Source organism: Triticum aestivum, chromosome 7D (assembly GCF_018294505.1).
Source record: "Triticum aestivum cultivar Chinese Spring chromosome 7D, IWGSC CS RefSeq v2.1, whole genome shotgun sequence".
Taxonomy (NCBI): Eukaryota; Viridiplantae; Streptophyta; class Magnoliopsida; order Poales; family Poaceae; genus Triticum; species Triticum aestivum.
Window position 1 is genome coordinate 290805424 of NC_057814.1, and position 15890 is coordinate 290821313.

Here is a 15890-nt window from a genome sequence, read left to right on the forward strand (position 1 = left end):
AGCTACAAGAGCTTCGTGATGAACTATAACATGCAAGGGATGAATAAGACAATTCCCGAGCTCTTCGCAATGCTAAAGGCAGCGGAGGTAGAAATCAAAAAGGAGCATCAAGTGTTGATGGTCAATAAGACCACTAGTTTCAAGAAAAAGGGCAAAGGGAGGAAGAAGGGGAACTTCAAGAAGAACAGCAAGCAAGTTGCTGTTCTGGAGAAGAAACCCAAGTCTGGACCTAAGCCTGAGACTGAGTGCTTCTACTGCAAGCAGACTGGTCACTAGCAGCGGAACTGCCCCAAGTATTTGGCGGATAAGAAGGATGGCAAGGTTAACAAAGGTATATGTGATATACATGTTATTGATGTGTACCTTACTAATGCTCGCAGTAGCACCTGGGTATTTGATACTGGTTCTATTGCTAATATTTGCAACTCGAAACAGGGGCTACGGATTAAGCGAAGATTGGCTAAGGATGAGGTGACGATGCGCGTGGGAAATGGTTCCAAAGTCGATGTGATCGCGGTCGGCACGCTACCTCTACATCTACCTTCGGGGTTAGTTTTAGACCTAAATAATTGTTATTTGGTGCCAGCGTTAAGCATGAACATTATATCTGGATCTTATTTAATGCGAGACGGTTATTCATTTAAATCGGAGAATAATGGTTGTTCTATTTATATGAGTAATATCTTTTATGGTCATACACCCTTGAAGAGTGGTCTATTTTTGTTGAATCTCGATAGTAGTGATACACATATTCATAATATTGAAGCCAAAAGATGCAGAGTTGATAATGATAGTGCAACTTATTTGTGGCACTGCCGTTTAGGTCATATCGGTCTAAAGCGCATGAAGAAACTCCATACTGATGGACTTTTGGAACCACTTGATTATGAATCACTTGGTACTTGCGAACCGTGCCTCATGGGCAAGATGACTAAAACACCGTTCTCTGGAACTATGGAGAGAGCAACAGATTTGTTGGAAATCATACATACAGATGTATGTGGTCCGGTGAATATTGAGGCTCGTGGCGGATATCGTTATTTTCTCACCTTCACAGATGATTTGAGCAGATATGGGTATATCTACTTAATGAAACATAAGTCTGAAACCTTTGAAAAGTTCAAAGAATTTCAGAGCGAAGTTGAAAATCATCGTAGCAAGAAAATAAAGTTTCTACGATCAGATCATGGAGGAGAATATTTGAGTTACGAGTTTGGCCTACATTTGAAACAACGCGGAATAGTTTCGCAACTCACGCCACCCGGAACACCACAACTTAATGGTGTGTACGAACGTCGTAATCGTACTTTACTAGATATGGTGCGACCTATGATGTCTCTTACTGATTTACCGCTATCGTTTTGGGGTTATGCTTTAGAGACGGTTGCATTCACTCTAAATAGGGCACCATCAAAATCCGTTGAGACGACGCCTTATGAACTGTGGTTTGGCAAGAAACCAAAGTTGTCGTTTCTTAAAGTTTGGGGCTGCGATGCTTATGTGAAAAAACTTCAACTTGATAAGCTCGAACCCAAATCGGAGAAATGTGTCTTCATAGGATACCCAAAGGAAACTGTTGGGTACACCTTCTATCACAGATCCGAAGGCAAAACTTTTGTTGCTAAATTCAGAAATTTTCTGGAGAAGGAGTTTCTCTCGAAAGAAGTGAGTGGGAGGAAAGTAGAACTTGATGAGGTAACTGTACCTACTCCCTTATTGGAAAGTAGATCATCACAGAAACCAGTTTCTGCGACACCTACACCAAGTAGTGAGGAAGTTAATGATAATGATCATGAAACATCAGATCAAGTTATGACTGAACCTCGTAGGTCAACCAGATCAAGATCCGCACCAAAGTGGTACGGTAATCCTGTTCTGGAGGTTATGTTACTAGACCATGACGAACCTACGAACTATGAAGAAGCGATGGTGAGCCCAGATTCCGCAAAATGGCTTGGTGCCATGAAATCCGAGATGGGATCCATGTATGAGAACAAAGTATGGACTTTGGTTGACTTGCCCGATGATCGGCAAGCTATTGAAAATAAATGGATCTTCAAGAAGAAGACTGACGTTGACGGTAATGTTACTGTTTATAAAGCTCGACTTGTTGTGAAAGGTTTTCGACAAGTTCAAGGGATTGACTACAATGAGACCTTCTCACCCGTAGCGATGCTCAAGTCTGTCCGAATCATGTTAGCAATTGCCGCATTTTATGATTATGAAATTTGGCAAATGGATGTCAAAACTGCATTCCTGAATGGATTTCTGGAAGAAGAGTTGTATATGATGCAACCGGAGGGTTTTGTCGATCCAAAGGGAGCTAACAAAGTGTGCAAGCTCCAGCGATCCATTTATGGACTGGTGCAAGCCTCTCGGAGTTGGAATAAACGCTTTGCTAGTGTGATCAAAGCATTTGGTTTTATACAGACTTTTGGAGAAGCCTGTATTTACAAGAAAGTGAGTGGGAGCTCAGTAGCATTTCTGATATTATATGTGGATGACATATTGCTAATTGGAAATGATATATAATTTATGGATAGCATAAAGGGATACTTGAATAAGAGTTTCTAATGAAAGACCTCGGTGAAGCTGCATATATATTGGGCATCAAGATCTATAGAGATAGATCAAGACGCTTAATTGGACTTTCACAAAGCACATACCTTGACAAAGTTTTGAAGAAGTTCAAAATGGATCAAGCAAAGAAAGGGTTCTTGCCTCTATTACAGGGTGTGAGATTGAGTAAGACTCAATGCCCGACCACTGCAGAAGATAGAGAGAAGATGAAAGATCTTCCCTATGCTTCAGCCATAGGCTCTATCATGTATGCAATGTTGTGTACCAGACCTGATGTGTGCCTTGCTATAAGTTTAGCAGGGAGGTACCAAAGTAATCCAGGAGTGGATCACTGGACAGCGGTCAAGAACATCCTGAAATACCTGAAAAGGACTAAGGATATGTTTCTCGTTTGTGGAGGTGACAAAGAGCTCATCGTAAATGGTTACGTTGATGCAAGCTTTGACACTGATCCGGACGATTCTAAATCGCAAACCGGATACGTGTTTACATTGAACGGTGGAGCTGTCAGTTGGTGCAGTTCTAAGCAAAGTGTCGTGGCGGGACCTACGTGTGAAGCGGAGTACATAGCTGCTTCGGAAGCAGCAAATGAAGGAGTCTGGATGAAGGAGTTCATATCCGATCTAGGTGTCATACCTAGTGCATCGGGACCAATGAAAATCTTTTGTGACAATACTGGTGCAATTGCCTTAGCAAAGGAATCCAGATTTCACAAGAGAACCAAGCACATCAAAAGACGCTTCAATTCCATCCGGGATTTAGTACAGGTGGGAGACATAGAAATTTGCAAGATACATACGGATCTGAATGTTGCAGACCCATTGACTAAGCCTCTTCCACGAGCAAAACATGATCAGCACCAAGCCTCCATGGGTGTAAGAATCATTACTGTGTAATCTAGATTATTGACTCTAGTCCAAGTGGGAGACTGAAGGAAATATGCCCTAGAGGCAATAATAAAGTTATTATTTATTTCCTTATATCATGATAAATGTTTATTATTCATGCTAGAATTGTATTAACCGGAAACATAATACATGTGTGAATACATAGACAAACAGAGTGTCACTAGTATGCCTCTACTTGACTAGCTCGTTGATCAAACATGGTTGTGTTTCCTAGCCATAGACATGAGTTGTCATTTGATTAACAGGATCACATCATTAGGAGAATGATGTGATTGACTTGACCCATTCCGTTAGCTTAGCACTCGATCGTTTAGTATGTTGCTATTGCTTTCTTCATGACTTATACATGTTCCTATGACTATGAGATTATGCAACTCCCATTTAGCAGAGGAACACTTTGTGTGCTACCAAACGTCACAACGTAACTGGGTGATTATAAAGGTGCTCTACAGGTGTCTCCAAAGGTACTTGTTGGGTTGGCGTATTTCGAGATTAGGATTTGTCACTCCGATTGTCGGAGAGGTATCTCTGGGCCCACTCAGTAATACACATCACTATAAGCCGTGCAAGCATTGTGACTAATGAGTTAGTTGCGGAATGATGTATTACGGAACGAGTAAAGAGACTTGTCGGTAATGAGATTGAACTAGGTATCGAGATACCGACGATCGAATCTCGGGCAAGTAACATACCGATGACAAAGGGAACAACATATGTTGTTATGCGGTCTGACCGATAAAGATCTTCGTAGAATATGTGGGAACCAATATGAGCATCCAGGTTCCGCTATTGGTTATTGACCGGAGAGGTGTCTCGGTCATGTCTACATAGTTCTCGAACCCGTAGGGTCCGCACGCTTAACGTTACGATGACAGTTATATTATGAGTTTATATGTTTTGATGTACTGAAGGTTGTTCGGAGTCCCGGATGTGATCACGGACATGACGAGGAGTCTCGAAATGGTCGAGACATAAAGATTGATATATTGGACAATTATATTCGGACACCGGAAGTGTTCCGGGTGATTTCGGAGAAAACCGGAGTGCCGGAGGGCTACCGGAACCCCCCCGGGAGAAGTAATGGGCCTTATGGGCCTTAGTGGAGAGAGAGAGGGGCAGCCAGGAGGGGCCGCGCGCCCCCTCCCCCTCTGGTCCGAATTGGATTAGGAGAGGGGGGCGGCGCCCCCTTTCCTTCTCCCTCTCCCCTTCCTTTCCCCCTCCTAGTAGGAGTAGGAAAGAGGGGAGTCCTACTCCTACTAGGAGGAGGACTCCTCCTCCTAGCGCGCCAACAAGGGCCGGCCAGCCTCCCCCTTGCTCCTTTATATACGGCGGCAGGGGGCACCCCAGAGACACAACAATTGATCTATTGATCTCTTAGTCGTGTGCGGTGCCCCCTCCACCATATTACACCTCGATAATATCGTAGCGGTGCTTAGGCGAAGCCCTGCGTCGGTAGAACATCATCATCGTCACCATGCCGTCGTGCTGATGAAAATCTCCCTCAACATTCGGCTGGATCAGAGTTCGAGGGACGTCATCGAGCTGAACGTGTGTTGAACTCGGAGGTGCCGTACGTTCGGTACTTCATCGGTCGGATTGTGAAGACGTACGACTACATCAACCGCGTTGTGTTAACGCTTCCGCTATTGGTCTATGAGGGTACGTGGACAACACTCTCCCCTCTCGTTGCTATGTATCACCATGATCTTGCGTGTGCGTAGGAATTTTTTGAAATTACTACGTTCCCCAACAATCCTGACAAAAGCGGTCTTCGCCTGCAAAAGGCTCTGGTGCTGATGCCGCCTTGGGCTCCATGGTGACCTCCGTCTTGCCGTCCTGCTAGTCTTGGTCTCAATGCACCGATATGGAAACCTTTTCTTGCCGCCTCGGTACTCTGCGCCTGCGCTTGCCTCCTTAGCACCAAAGGGGAAACAAGGACGTTGCGCGCGCTGGCGCCCGCCTAGTCTCGATCGCCATGGCTCACGTCACGAGAACCTCACGAGGCAACCTGGTGAGGCCGCTCCTGAGGAGGTCTTGTGTCGTTCGCCTTGCGAAGCTTGGCCCCTCGCGAGGGTCTTGAAAGCCTTGTTGATGAAGATGGGCCGTACAGGCCTGCTAGCACAACCATGTCGTGGGCCGCAGGCAGGCAAGTCTGGGAACCCTCGTTCCCAGAACGCCGACTGCAGGGGGCGCGCCTCCCACCCTCATGGACATGGTGTGGGCCCCCTAGCCTTGATTCTTTCGCCAATATTTTTTATTATTTCCAAAAATAATCTCCGTGAAGTTTCAGGTCATTCCGAGAACTTTTGTTTCTGCACAAAAATAACACCATGGCAATTCTGCTGAAAACAGCGTTAGTCCGGGTTAGTTCCATTCAAATCATGCAGGTTAGAGTCCAAAACAAGGGCAAAAGTGTTTGGAGAAGTAGATACGACGGAGACGTATCAACTCCCCCAAGCTTAAACCTTTGCTTGTCCTTAAGCAATTCAGGTGATAAACTGAAAGTGATAAAGAAAAACTTTTACAAACTCTGTTTGCTCTTGTTGTTGTAAATATGTAAAGCCAGCATTCAAGTTTTCAGCAAAGATTATGACTAACCATATTCACAATAACACTTAGGTCTCATGTTTACTCATCTCAATGGCATAATCAACTAGCGAGAAATAATAATAAATCTCGGATGACAACACTTTCTCAAAACAATCATAATAGGATATAACAAGATGGTATCTCGCTAGCCCTTTCTGAGACCGCAAAACATAAATGCAGAGCACCTTTAAAGATCAAGGACTGACTAACCATTGTAATTCATGGTAAAAGAGATCCAGTCATAGTCATACCCAATATAAATTAATAGTAATGGATGCAAATGACAGTAGTGCTCTCTCGCTGATGCTTTTTAATAAGAGGGTGATGACTCAACATAAAAGTAAATGGATAGGCCCTTCGCAGAGGGAAGCAGGGATTTGTAGAGGTGCCAGAGCTCGATTTTGAAATAGAGATAAATAATATTTTGAGTGGCATACTTTCATTGTCAACATAACAACCGAGAGATGGCGATATCTTCCATGCTACACACATTATAGGCGTTTCCCAAACAGAATAGTAAAATTTATACTCCCCCACCACCAACAAGCACACTCCACGGCTGGTCCGAAACAACGGGTACTGTCCAACTAACAACAATCCTGGGGGAGTTTTGTTTGCAATTATTTTGATTTGATTTTGCTTAAAGCATGGGACTGGGCATCCCGGTGACCAGCCATTTTCTCGTGAGTGAGGAGCGGAGTCCACTCCTCTTGAGAATAACCCGCCTAGCATGGAAGATACAGACAGCCCTAGTTGATACATGAGCTATTCGGGCATACAAAACAGAATTTCATTTGAAGGTTTGGAGTTTGGCACATACAAATTTACTTGGAATGGCAGGTAGATACCACATATAGGAAGGTATAGTGGACTCATATGGAATAACTTTGGGGTTTAAGGGATTGGATGCACAAGCAGTATTCCCGCTTAGTACAAGTGAAGGCTAGAAAAAGACTGGGAAGCGACCAACTAGAGAGCGACAACGGTCATGAACATGCATTAAAATTAATAAACATTGAGTGCAAGCATGAGTAGGATATAATCAACCATGAACATAAATATCGTGGAGGCTATGTTGATTTTGTTTCAACTACATGCGTGAACATGTGCCAAGTTAAGTCACTCGAATCGTTCAAAGGAGGATACCACCCTATCATACCACATCACAACCATTTTAATAGCATGTTGGCACGCAAGGTAAACCATTATAAACTCCTAGCTAATTAAGCATGGCATAAGCAACTATAATCTCTAATTGTCATTGCAAACATGCTTATTCATAATAGGCTGAATGAGGAATGATGAACTAATCATATTTACAAAAACAAGAGAGGTTGAGTTCATACCAGCTTCTCTCATCTCAATCAGTTCATCATATATCGTCATAATTGCCTTTCACTTGCACGACCGAATGATGTGTATAATAATAATAGTGCACGTGCATTGGACTAAGCTGGAATCTGCAGGCATTTTAATACACAGGAGAAGACAAGGCAATACGGGCTCTTGGTTAAATCAACAATAATGCATATAAGAGCCACTTCAACATTTTCATTATGGTCTTCTCCTCTCGACCCCCAAGGAAAAGAAAAGAAATAAAACTATTTACACGGGAAAGCTCCCAACAAGCAATAGAAGAACAAGAAATCTTTTTGGGTTTTCTTTTAATTATTACTACTACAGTAAGAAAGTAAACTAGCTAAAAGCTACAACTAATTTTTTGGTTTTTCTTAAGGTTTTTCAAACACACAAGAAGAAAGCATAAAAAGGAAAATAAACTAGCATGGATATTACAATGAAAAAGTTTGAGCACCGACAACTAGCAGTGAGTGTGTGAACATAAATGTAATGTAGGTGAGAAATACGTACTCCCCCAAGCTTAGGCTTTTGGCCTAAGTTGGTCTATGCCCATGGATCAGAGTTGTAGTTGGGGTTGTACTGAGAAGCAGCGGCTATTGCATTGTGGGTTGCAGCTTGGAGGCGAGCTGCCCTCGTCCTCATCTCGTACTCATTTGCCTCCTCCCTGGTTATGACATATGTCCCCTTTGCCTGAAAGTCAAAGAGAGTAGGAGCAGGGAGAACAATATTGACAGCGTGACGCCTGTCAAAGATTAGTCGGTACTGGAGAGGCGGTTCATTCCTCTGAACAAACTAATGACGAACCATGGCATTAAAATCTAGATAAGCAGGAGGCAATTCCATATCATAATCACGAATAGGTATCTCAAGATAATTAGCTAAACAGGTTGCATAAATTCCACCAAAGAAATCTCCATTGATACTATTATTATGCAACCTACGCGCCACAATGGCTCCCAAATTATAATGTTTATCTCCTAATGCAGCACTCCTGAGAACACTGAGGTCAGGGACACACATGTGACAAGCTTCATCCTTACTATTTATGCACCTGCCTATGAAGAGAGCAAAATAATGTATAGCAGGAAAATGAATGCTCCCTATGGTAGCTTGTGTTACATCTCTAGACTCCCCCACAGTTATACTAGCAAGAAAATCTCTAAACTCAGATTTGCAAGGCTCACTAGTGCTACCCCATTGTGGAAGTTTGCAAGCAGTATTGAAATCCTCTAGTCCATAGTATAAGAATTTTCATAAAGATCAAACATGACAGTTTGAAAATTGCGTGATCATGAAAATTCAAACCTTCTCACAAAGGAATCAGTGAGATAATGATACTGACGGCACTTATCTTCCTCAAAGCTCTCAAGATCAGTGTTGCGCACATATGCATCAAATTCTTCCTTGATTCCTGCTCGATCCATAAAGTCCTCTGACGGCCATTCACAAGCCCCCACTTGAGCTTCCCTCGGTGGTTCATCGTCCGCATCGCGTATTGCAAGCCTGGGCCCTTGCTTCCTTGAAGGACCACCTTGGTACATTTTCCTAAACATATTTCTTCCTCTGAAAAATTTCTGAAATTTTAGTAACTCAAAATAAAAGTGAACCAAACTCAACAAAATTGATAGCAACTACTCCCACAAGTGCCTAGAGACTAAATCATGCATTAAAACTACTTGGGACCATATAAATTTGACATGCAAGCTCAAGAACAGGGTCACCTAAGCAGCAAAAAATTGCAATGAATAAAGCACTAGAACAAAAACTAATTGGACCATTGGAGGAGCCACACACCAAAGAACAATCTCCCAAAGCAGTTTTGTGAGTGGAGCTTTGAGCAAGGAGATCGAGAATCGCAGCAAAATGAGCTAGAACTCGTGCTTGAGCTGGTTGGTGATTTTTTTGGGGAGGAAGAAGGAGTGTGTGGTGGCTGGAATAAGTGGAGGGGAGCCACCATGGGCCCACGAGGCAGGGGGGCGCGCCCTGGACCCTCGTGGCCAGGTGCTTGCTCCCCTGCTGTGTTCTCAGTTCCAGATATTCTCAAATATTCCAGAAAAAATCATATTTCAATTTCAGGGCATTTGGAGAACTTTTATTTTCGGGGTATTTTTTTATTGCACGGATAACTCAGAAAACAGACAGAAAATACTATTTTTGCTTTATTTAATCTAAATAACAGAAAGTAAAAGGAGGGTACAGAAGGTTGTGCTCTAATTTCATCCATCTCATGCTCATCAAAAGGAATCCACTAACAAGGTTGATCAAGTCTTGTTAACAAACTCATTCTGAATCGCATGAAACCGGAGAAATTTCGAATAACACTAAGTTACCTCAACAGGGATATGCACGTCCCCAATAATAAGAATATCATATTTCTTCTTGACAGTAGGAAGAGGAAATTCAAAACCTCCAATAATAATCGATGGAATTTTTCCAATAGAATTGATACTGTGGACTTGAGGTTGTTTCCTCGGAAAGTGTACCATATGCTCATTACCATTAACATGAAAAGTGACATTGCCTTTATTGCAATCAATAACAGCCCCTACTGTATTCAAAAAGGGTCTTCCAAGAATAATATACATACTATCGTCCTCGGGAATATCAAGAATAACAAAGTCCGTTAAAATAGTGACGTTTGCAACCACAACAGGCACGTCCTCACAAATACCGACAGGTATAGCAGTTGATTCATCGGCCATTTGCAAAGATATTCAGTAGGTGTCAACTTATTCAAATCAAGTCTACGATATAAAGAGAGAGGCATAACACTAACACCGACTCCAAGATCACATAAAGTAGTTCTAACATAGTTTCTTTTAATGGAGCATGGTATAGTTGGTACTCCTGGATCTCCAAGTTTCTTTGGTATTCCACCCTTAAAAGTATAATTAGCAAGCATGGTGGAAATTCAGCTTCCGGTATCTTTCTTTTATTTGTAACAATTTCTTTCATGCACTTAGCATAAGGATTCATTTTAATCATATCAGTAAAACACATACGGAAGAAGATAGGTCTAATCTTTTTAGCAAAGCTCTCAAAATCCTCATCATCCTTTTTCTTGGATGGCTTAGGAGGAAAAGGCATGGGTTTCTGAACCCATGGTTCTCTTTCCTTACCGTGCTTCCTAGCAACAAAGTCTTTCTTATCATAATGTTGATTCTTTGATTGTGGGTTATCAAGATCAACAGCAGGTTCAATCTCTACATCATTATCATTGCTAGGTTGAGCATCAACATGAACATCATCATTAACATTATCACTAGGTTCTTGTTCATTACTAGATTGTGTTTCAGCATCAAAAATAGAAATATCATTGGGATTCTCAGGTGTGTCAACAACAGGTTCACTAGAAGCATGCAAAGTCCTATCATTCTTATTTTTCTTCTTCTTAGAAGGACTAGGTGCATCTATATTAGTTCTCTGAGAATCTTGCTCAATTCTCTTAGGGTGGCCCTCAGGATATAAAGGTTCCTGAGTCACTTTACCCCCTCTAGTTGCAACTCTAATAGCAAAGTCATTATTCTTACTATTCAATTCATTGAGCAAATCATTCTGAGCTTTAAGTACTTGTTCAACTTGAGTGGTAACCATAGAAGCATGTTTACTAATGAGTTTAAATTCACCTTTAACTCTAGACATATAATCACTCAAGTGTTCAATCATATCAGTATTGTGTTTCAATTGTCTACCAACATAAGCATTGAAGTTTTCTTGTTTGGCAATAAAATTATCAAACTCATCTAAGCATTGGCTAGCAGACTTATAACGAGAAATATCACCTTCATCAAATCTATAACGAAAATTTACCTTTACTACCTGTGTCGGGTTATCAGGACAATGTATTTCTTCAACAGGCGGTAAATTAAGACCATTTATTTCTTCAACAGGAGGTAAATTATTAACATCTTCAGCTTTTATACTCTTTTCTTTCATAGATTTCTTTGACTCTTGCATATCTTCAGGACTGAGAAATAGAACACCCCTTTTCTTCAGAGTTGGCTTAGGAGTTGGTTCAGGAAGTGTCCAATTATTTTCATTAGTCAACATATTATTCAATAGAATTTCAGCTTGATCAACAGTTCTTTCCCTGAAAACACAACTAGCACAACTATCCAGGTGGTCTCTGGAAGCATCGGTTAGTCCATTATAAAAGATATCAAGTATTTCATTTTTCTTTAGAGGATGATCAGGCAAAGCATTAAGTAATTGGAGAAGCCTCCCCCAAGCTTGTGGGAGACTCTCTTCTTCAATTTGCACAAAATTATATATACCCCTTAAAGCAGCTTGTTTCTTATGAGCAGGGAAATATTTAGCAGAGAAGTAATAAATCATATCCTGGGGACTACGCACACAACCACGATCAAGAGAATTAAACCATATTTTAGCATCACCCTTTAATGAGAACGGAAATATTTTAACGATATAATAGTAGTGAGTTTTCTCATCATTAGTGAATAGGGTGGCTATATAATTTAATTTAGTAAGATGTGCCACAACAGTTTCAGATTCATAGCCATAAAAAGGATCAGATTCAACCAAAGTAATCAGGGTCGACAGAGAATTCATAATCCTTATCAGTAACAAAGATAGGTGATGTAGCATAAGCAGGTGTAACGCCCCCGATTTGACCGTACACTAATCATGCACGCAAACGTGTATGATCAAGATCAGGGACTCACAGGAAGATATCACAACACAACTCTAAAACATAAATAAGTCATACAAGCATCATAATACAAGACAGGGGCCTCGAGGGCTCGAATACAAGTGCTCGATCATAGACGAGTCAGCGGAAGCAACAATATCTGAGTACAGACATAAGTTAAACAAGTTTGCCTTAAGAAGGCTAGCACAAACTGGGATACAGATCGAAAGAGGCGCAGGCCTCCTGCCTGGGATCCTCCTAACTACTCCTGGTCGTCGTCAGCGGGCTGCACGTAGTAGTAGGCACCTCCGGTGTAGTAGGAGTTGTCGTCGACGGTGGCGTCTGGCTCCTGGGCTCCAGCACCTCGTTGCGACAACCAGGTAGAAGGGAAAGGGGGAAAAGAGGGAGAAAGCAACCGTGAGTACTCATCCAAAGTACTCGCAAGCAAGGAGCTACACTACATATGCATGGGTATATGTGTAAAGGGCCATAACGGTGGACTGAACTGCAAAATGCCAGAATAAGATGTGGATAGCTAATCCTGTCGAAGACTACGCTTCTGGCCACCTCCATCTTGCAGCATGTAGAAGAGAGTAGATGGTAAGTTCACCAAGTAGCATCGTATAGCATAATCCTACCCGGCGATCCCCTCCTCGTCGCCCTATTAGAGAGCGATCACCGAGTTATATCTAGCACTTGGAAGGGTGTGTTTTATAAGTATCCAGTTCTAGTTGTCATAAGGTCAATGTACAACTCCGGGTCGTCCTTTTACCGAGGGACACGGCTATTCGAATAGATAAACTTCCCTGTAGGGGTGCACCACATAACCCAACACGCTCGATCCCATTTGGCCGGACACACTTTTCTGGGTCATGCCTGGCCGCGGAAGATCAACACGTCGCAACCCCACCTAGGCTCAATAGAGAGGTCAGCACACCGGTCTAAACCCTATGCGCGCAGGGGTCTGGGCCCATCGCCCATTGCACACCTGCACGTTGCGTACGCGGCCGGAAGCAAACCTAGCCCCCTTAATACAAGCGCGAGCTTACGGTCCAATGCGATGCGCGCCACTTAGTCGCTGACGTCAAAAAGAGCTTCGGCTGATACCACGACGCCGAGTGCCCATAACTGTACCCGCGTAGTTGGTTAGTGCGTATAGACCAAATGGCCAGACTTAGATCAAATACCAAGATCTCGTTAAGCGTGTTAAGTATCCGCGAACGCCGACCAGGGCCAGGCCCACCTCTCTCCTGAAGGAAATATGCCCTAGAGGCAATAATAAAGTTATTATTTATTTCCTTATATCATGATAAATGTTTATTATTCATGCTAGAATTGTATTAACCGGAAACATAATACATGTGTGAATACATAGACAAACAGAGTGTCACTAGTATGCCTCTACTGGACTAGCTCGTTAATCAAAGATGGTTATGTTTCCTAGCCATAGACATGAGTTGTCATTTGATTAACGGGATCACCTCATTAGGAGAATGACGTGATTGACTTGACCCATTCCGTTAGCTTAGCACTCGATCGTTTAGTATGTTGCTATTGCTTTCTTCATGACTTATACATGTTCCTATACTATGAGATTATGCAACTCCCGTTTACCGAAGGAACACTTTGTGTGCTACCAAACGTCACAACGTAACTGGGTGATTATAAAGGTGATCTACAGGTGTCTCCAAAGGTACTTGTTGGGTTGGCGTATTTCGAGATTAGGATTTGTCACTCCGATTGTCGGAGAGGTATCTCTGGGCCCACTCAGTAATACACATGTAGCGACCAGACCTCAAATGGCCTGTGCTGCTGTGCACCAGTGTCATCCCTGGATCAGTAATGCTGACACGCACAGTACAAATGGAGGATTTATAACAGAGTAGCAATCACACACTTATTACATCGAATATCTCCGAAGAGATTAAGTATAATAAACATGGCTTAAGGCCATCTAAAAACGATAACAGCGGAAGACTTGGAAGATAAGTGAGTCCATCAACTCCAGCGGCATCACTGAGTATAAGACCACGACCTAAGGCACCTTACTCGTCGTCTGAAAAGTCTGCAACATGAAACGTTGCAGCCCGAAAACGGGTCAGCACATAGAATATGCTGGCAATGTAACACATAGAGAGCAATGAACAATGATAAGGCTATACTATATGCATATATGGCTAGTGGAAAGGCTCTATGGTTACAGTTTTGCGAAAAGCCAATTTTATCCTACTACAAAGGAATAAATTTTATTTAACTATCATGGTGGTTGAAACATTGAGAAGGTACCTCCAACTCAATCCCAATTAAGTAACATCATTAACCCAACAAAATTAATTATAAGTATCACGGTGATGAGATTCAAATGATAATCCAGGTACTAGATACTCAAGTTGTCCATAACCGGGGACACGGCTAATCATGATCAGTTTGTACACTCTGCAGAGGTTTGTGCACTTTTCCCACAAGACTCGATCGCCTCCGCTTGATTCTCGCACTGCATGATGTTTGAGAAACGGATGACCGAGACACAGTCTTTCAGAAACAGTCACTCTCTACTCTTGATGGACCGGTACACCTACTTTCCCCTACATCTACTAGGCCACCTCTTCAAGAGATCCTGTAACCTACTCAGCTATGCTAGAGCCCATAATAGCTTGCGGCTGCACATGGAAGTTTCTAGCATGAATAAGCTTATGATCCCTTTGAGCCTGGGTGGCGGACCTTATACAAACAGACAACACTGGGTTCTCCAGGTGCCTCAATCCACCCAGATGTGAGTTTTAGTTGCCACCTTAAGTTGAACCATTATTAAACACTCACATCTGTCATGAATATCTCTCAAACCCAAACCACGTCTACGCATAGCATGGCAATAATAAAAGCAACGTAGAAGTAATTCCCAAGGGTTTGATAGTAAACAGGTAATAGGTACTACCTCAACTACATCCCAATACCCACAGTTTAATTAGATCCTAATCATGCAATGTGTTTGGGAAAATAGATCTAATGCAATAAAACTGGGTATGAACGGGGTATGATCAAAGTGTTACTTGCCTTGCTGATGATCCGCAAAACCTAGTGAGTCGAAGTAACAAGCGGCACACTCCGGGTACTCTATCGCAAACAAACAAGCATACAATCAGTACTCATCTAATGCACAGGTAAAACTCGAATGAAAGATCCAACCAGAAAGTTCAACTTAAAAACTCCGGTTTGCAAAAAGAATCAACTCGAAAGAAGCAACGAAAGTCAAACGGCGAAAGAAAGAAACTTCGTTTGCTAATCTGGATCTAGGTCAAATTGTACTGTAGCAAAAACTTGTTTGAGTAGGTTAAACGGAAAGAGAATTTCGAGACGAAACTCTAGGCGCTTGAATCACCTGATTCCGATAAACGAGCGAAAAGTTAAACAGATTCGAAGTTTCGATCAGAAATCGAATCTGAGAAAATAACGAGAAAATCCGTCGAAAAAGAAAAACGGACGAACGGTTTAAATAACGGACGTTCGTTAACAGAGAAAAAACTGACGAACGCGTTCGTTAAAACGAACGGTTCTGTGAACGCTCGTAAAATAAGAAAACCGAAAAAACCGATCTAGGGTTTTTTTAAACAAAAGGTTTTTTTTCAGAAAAACCGGTCAACACGAACGGCAGTACCTCGACGGGGCTCGCTCCGGTGAGGGGCTCCGGTGGGCGGGGTCGGCGGCGGGGCAGCGGGGCTCGGGTGGCGGCTCCGGCGGGCGAGGGTGCGGGGCTCCGGCGCTCCCGGCTGCGAGGGGCGAGGCGAACGACGGGCGGTGGCGGGCGG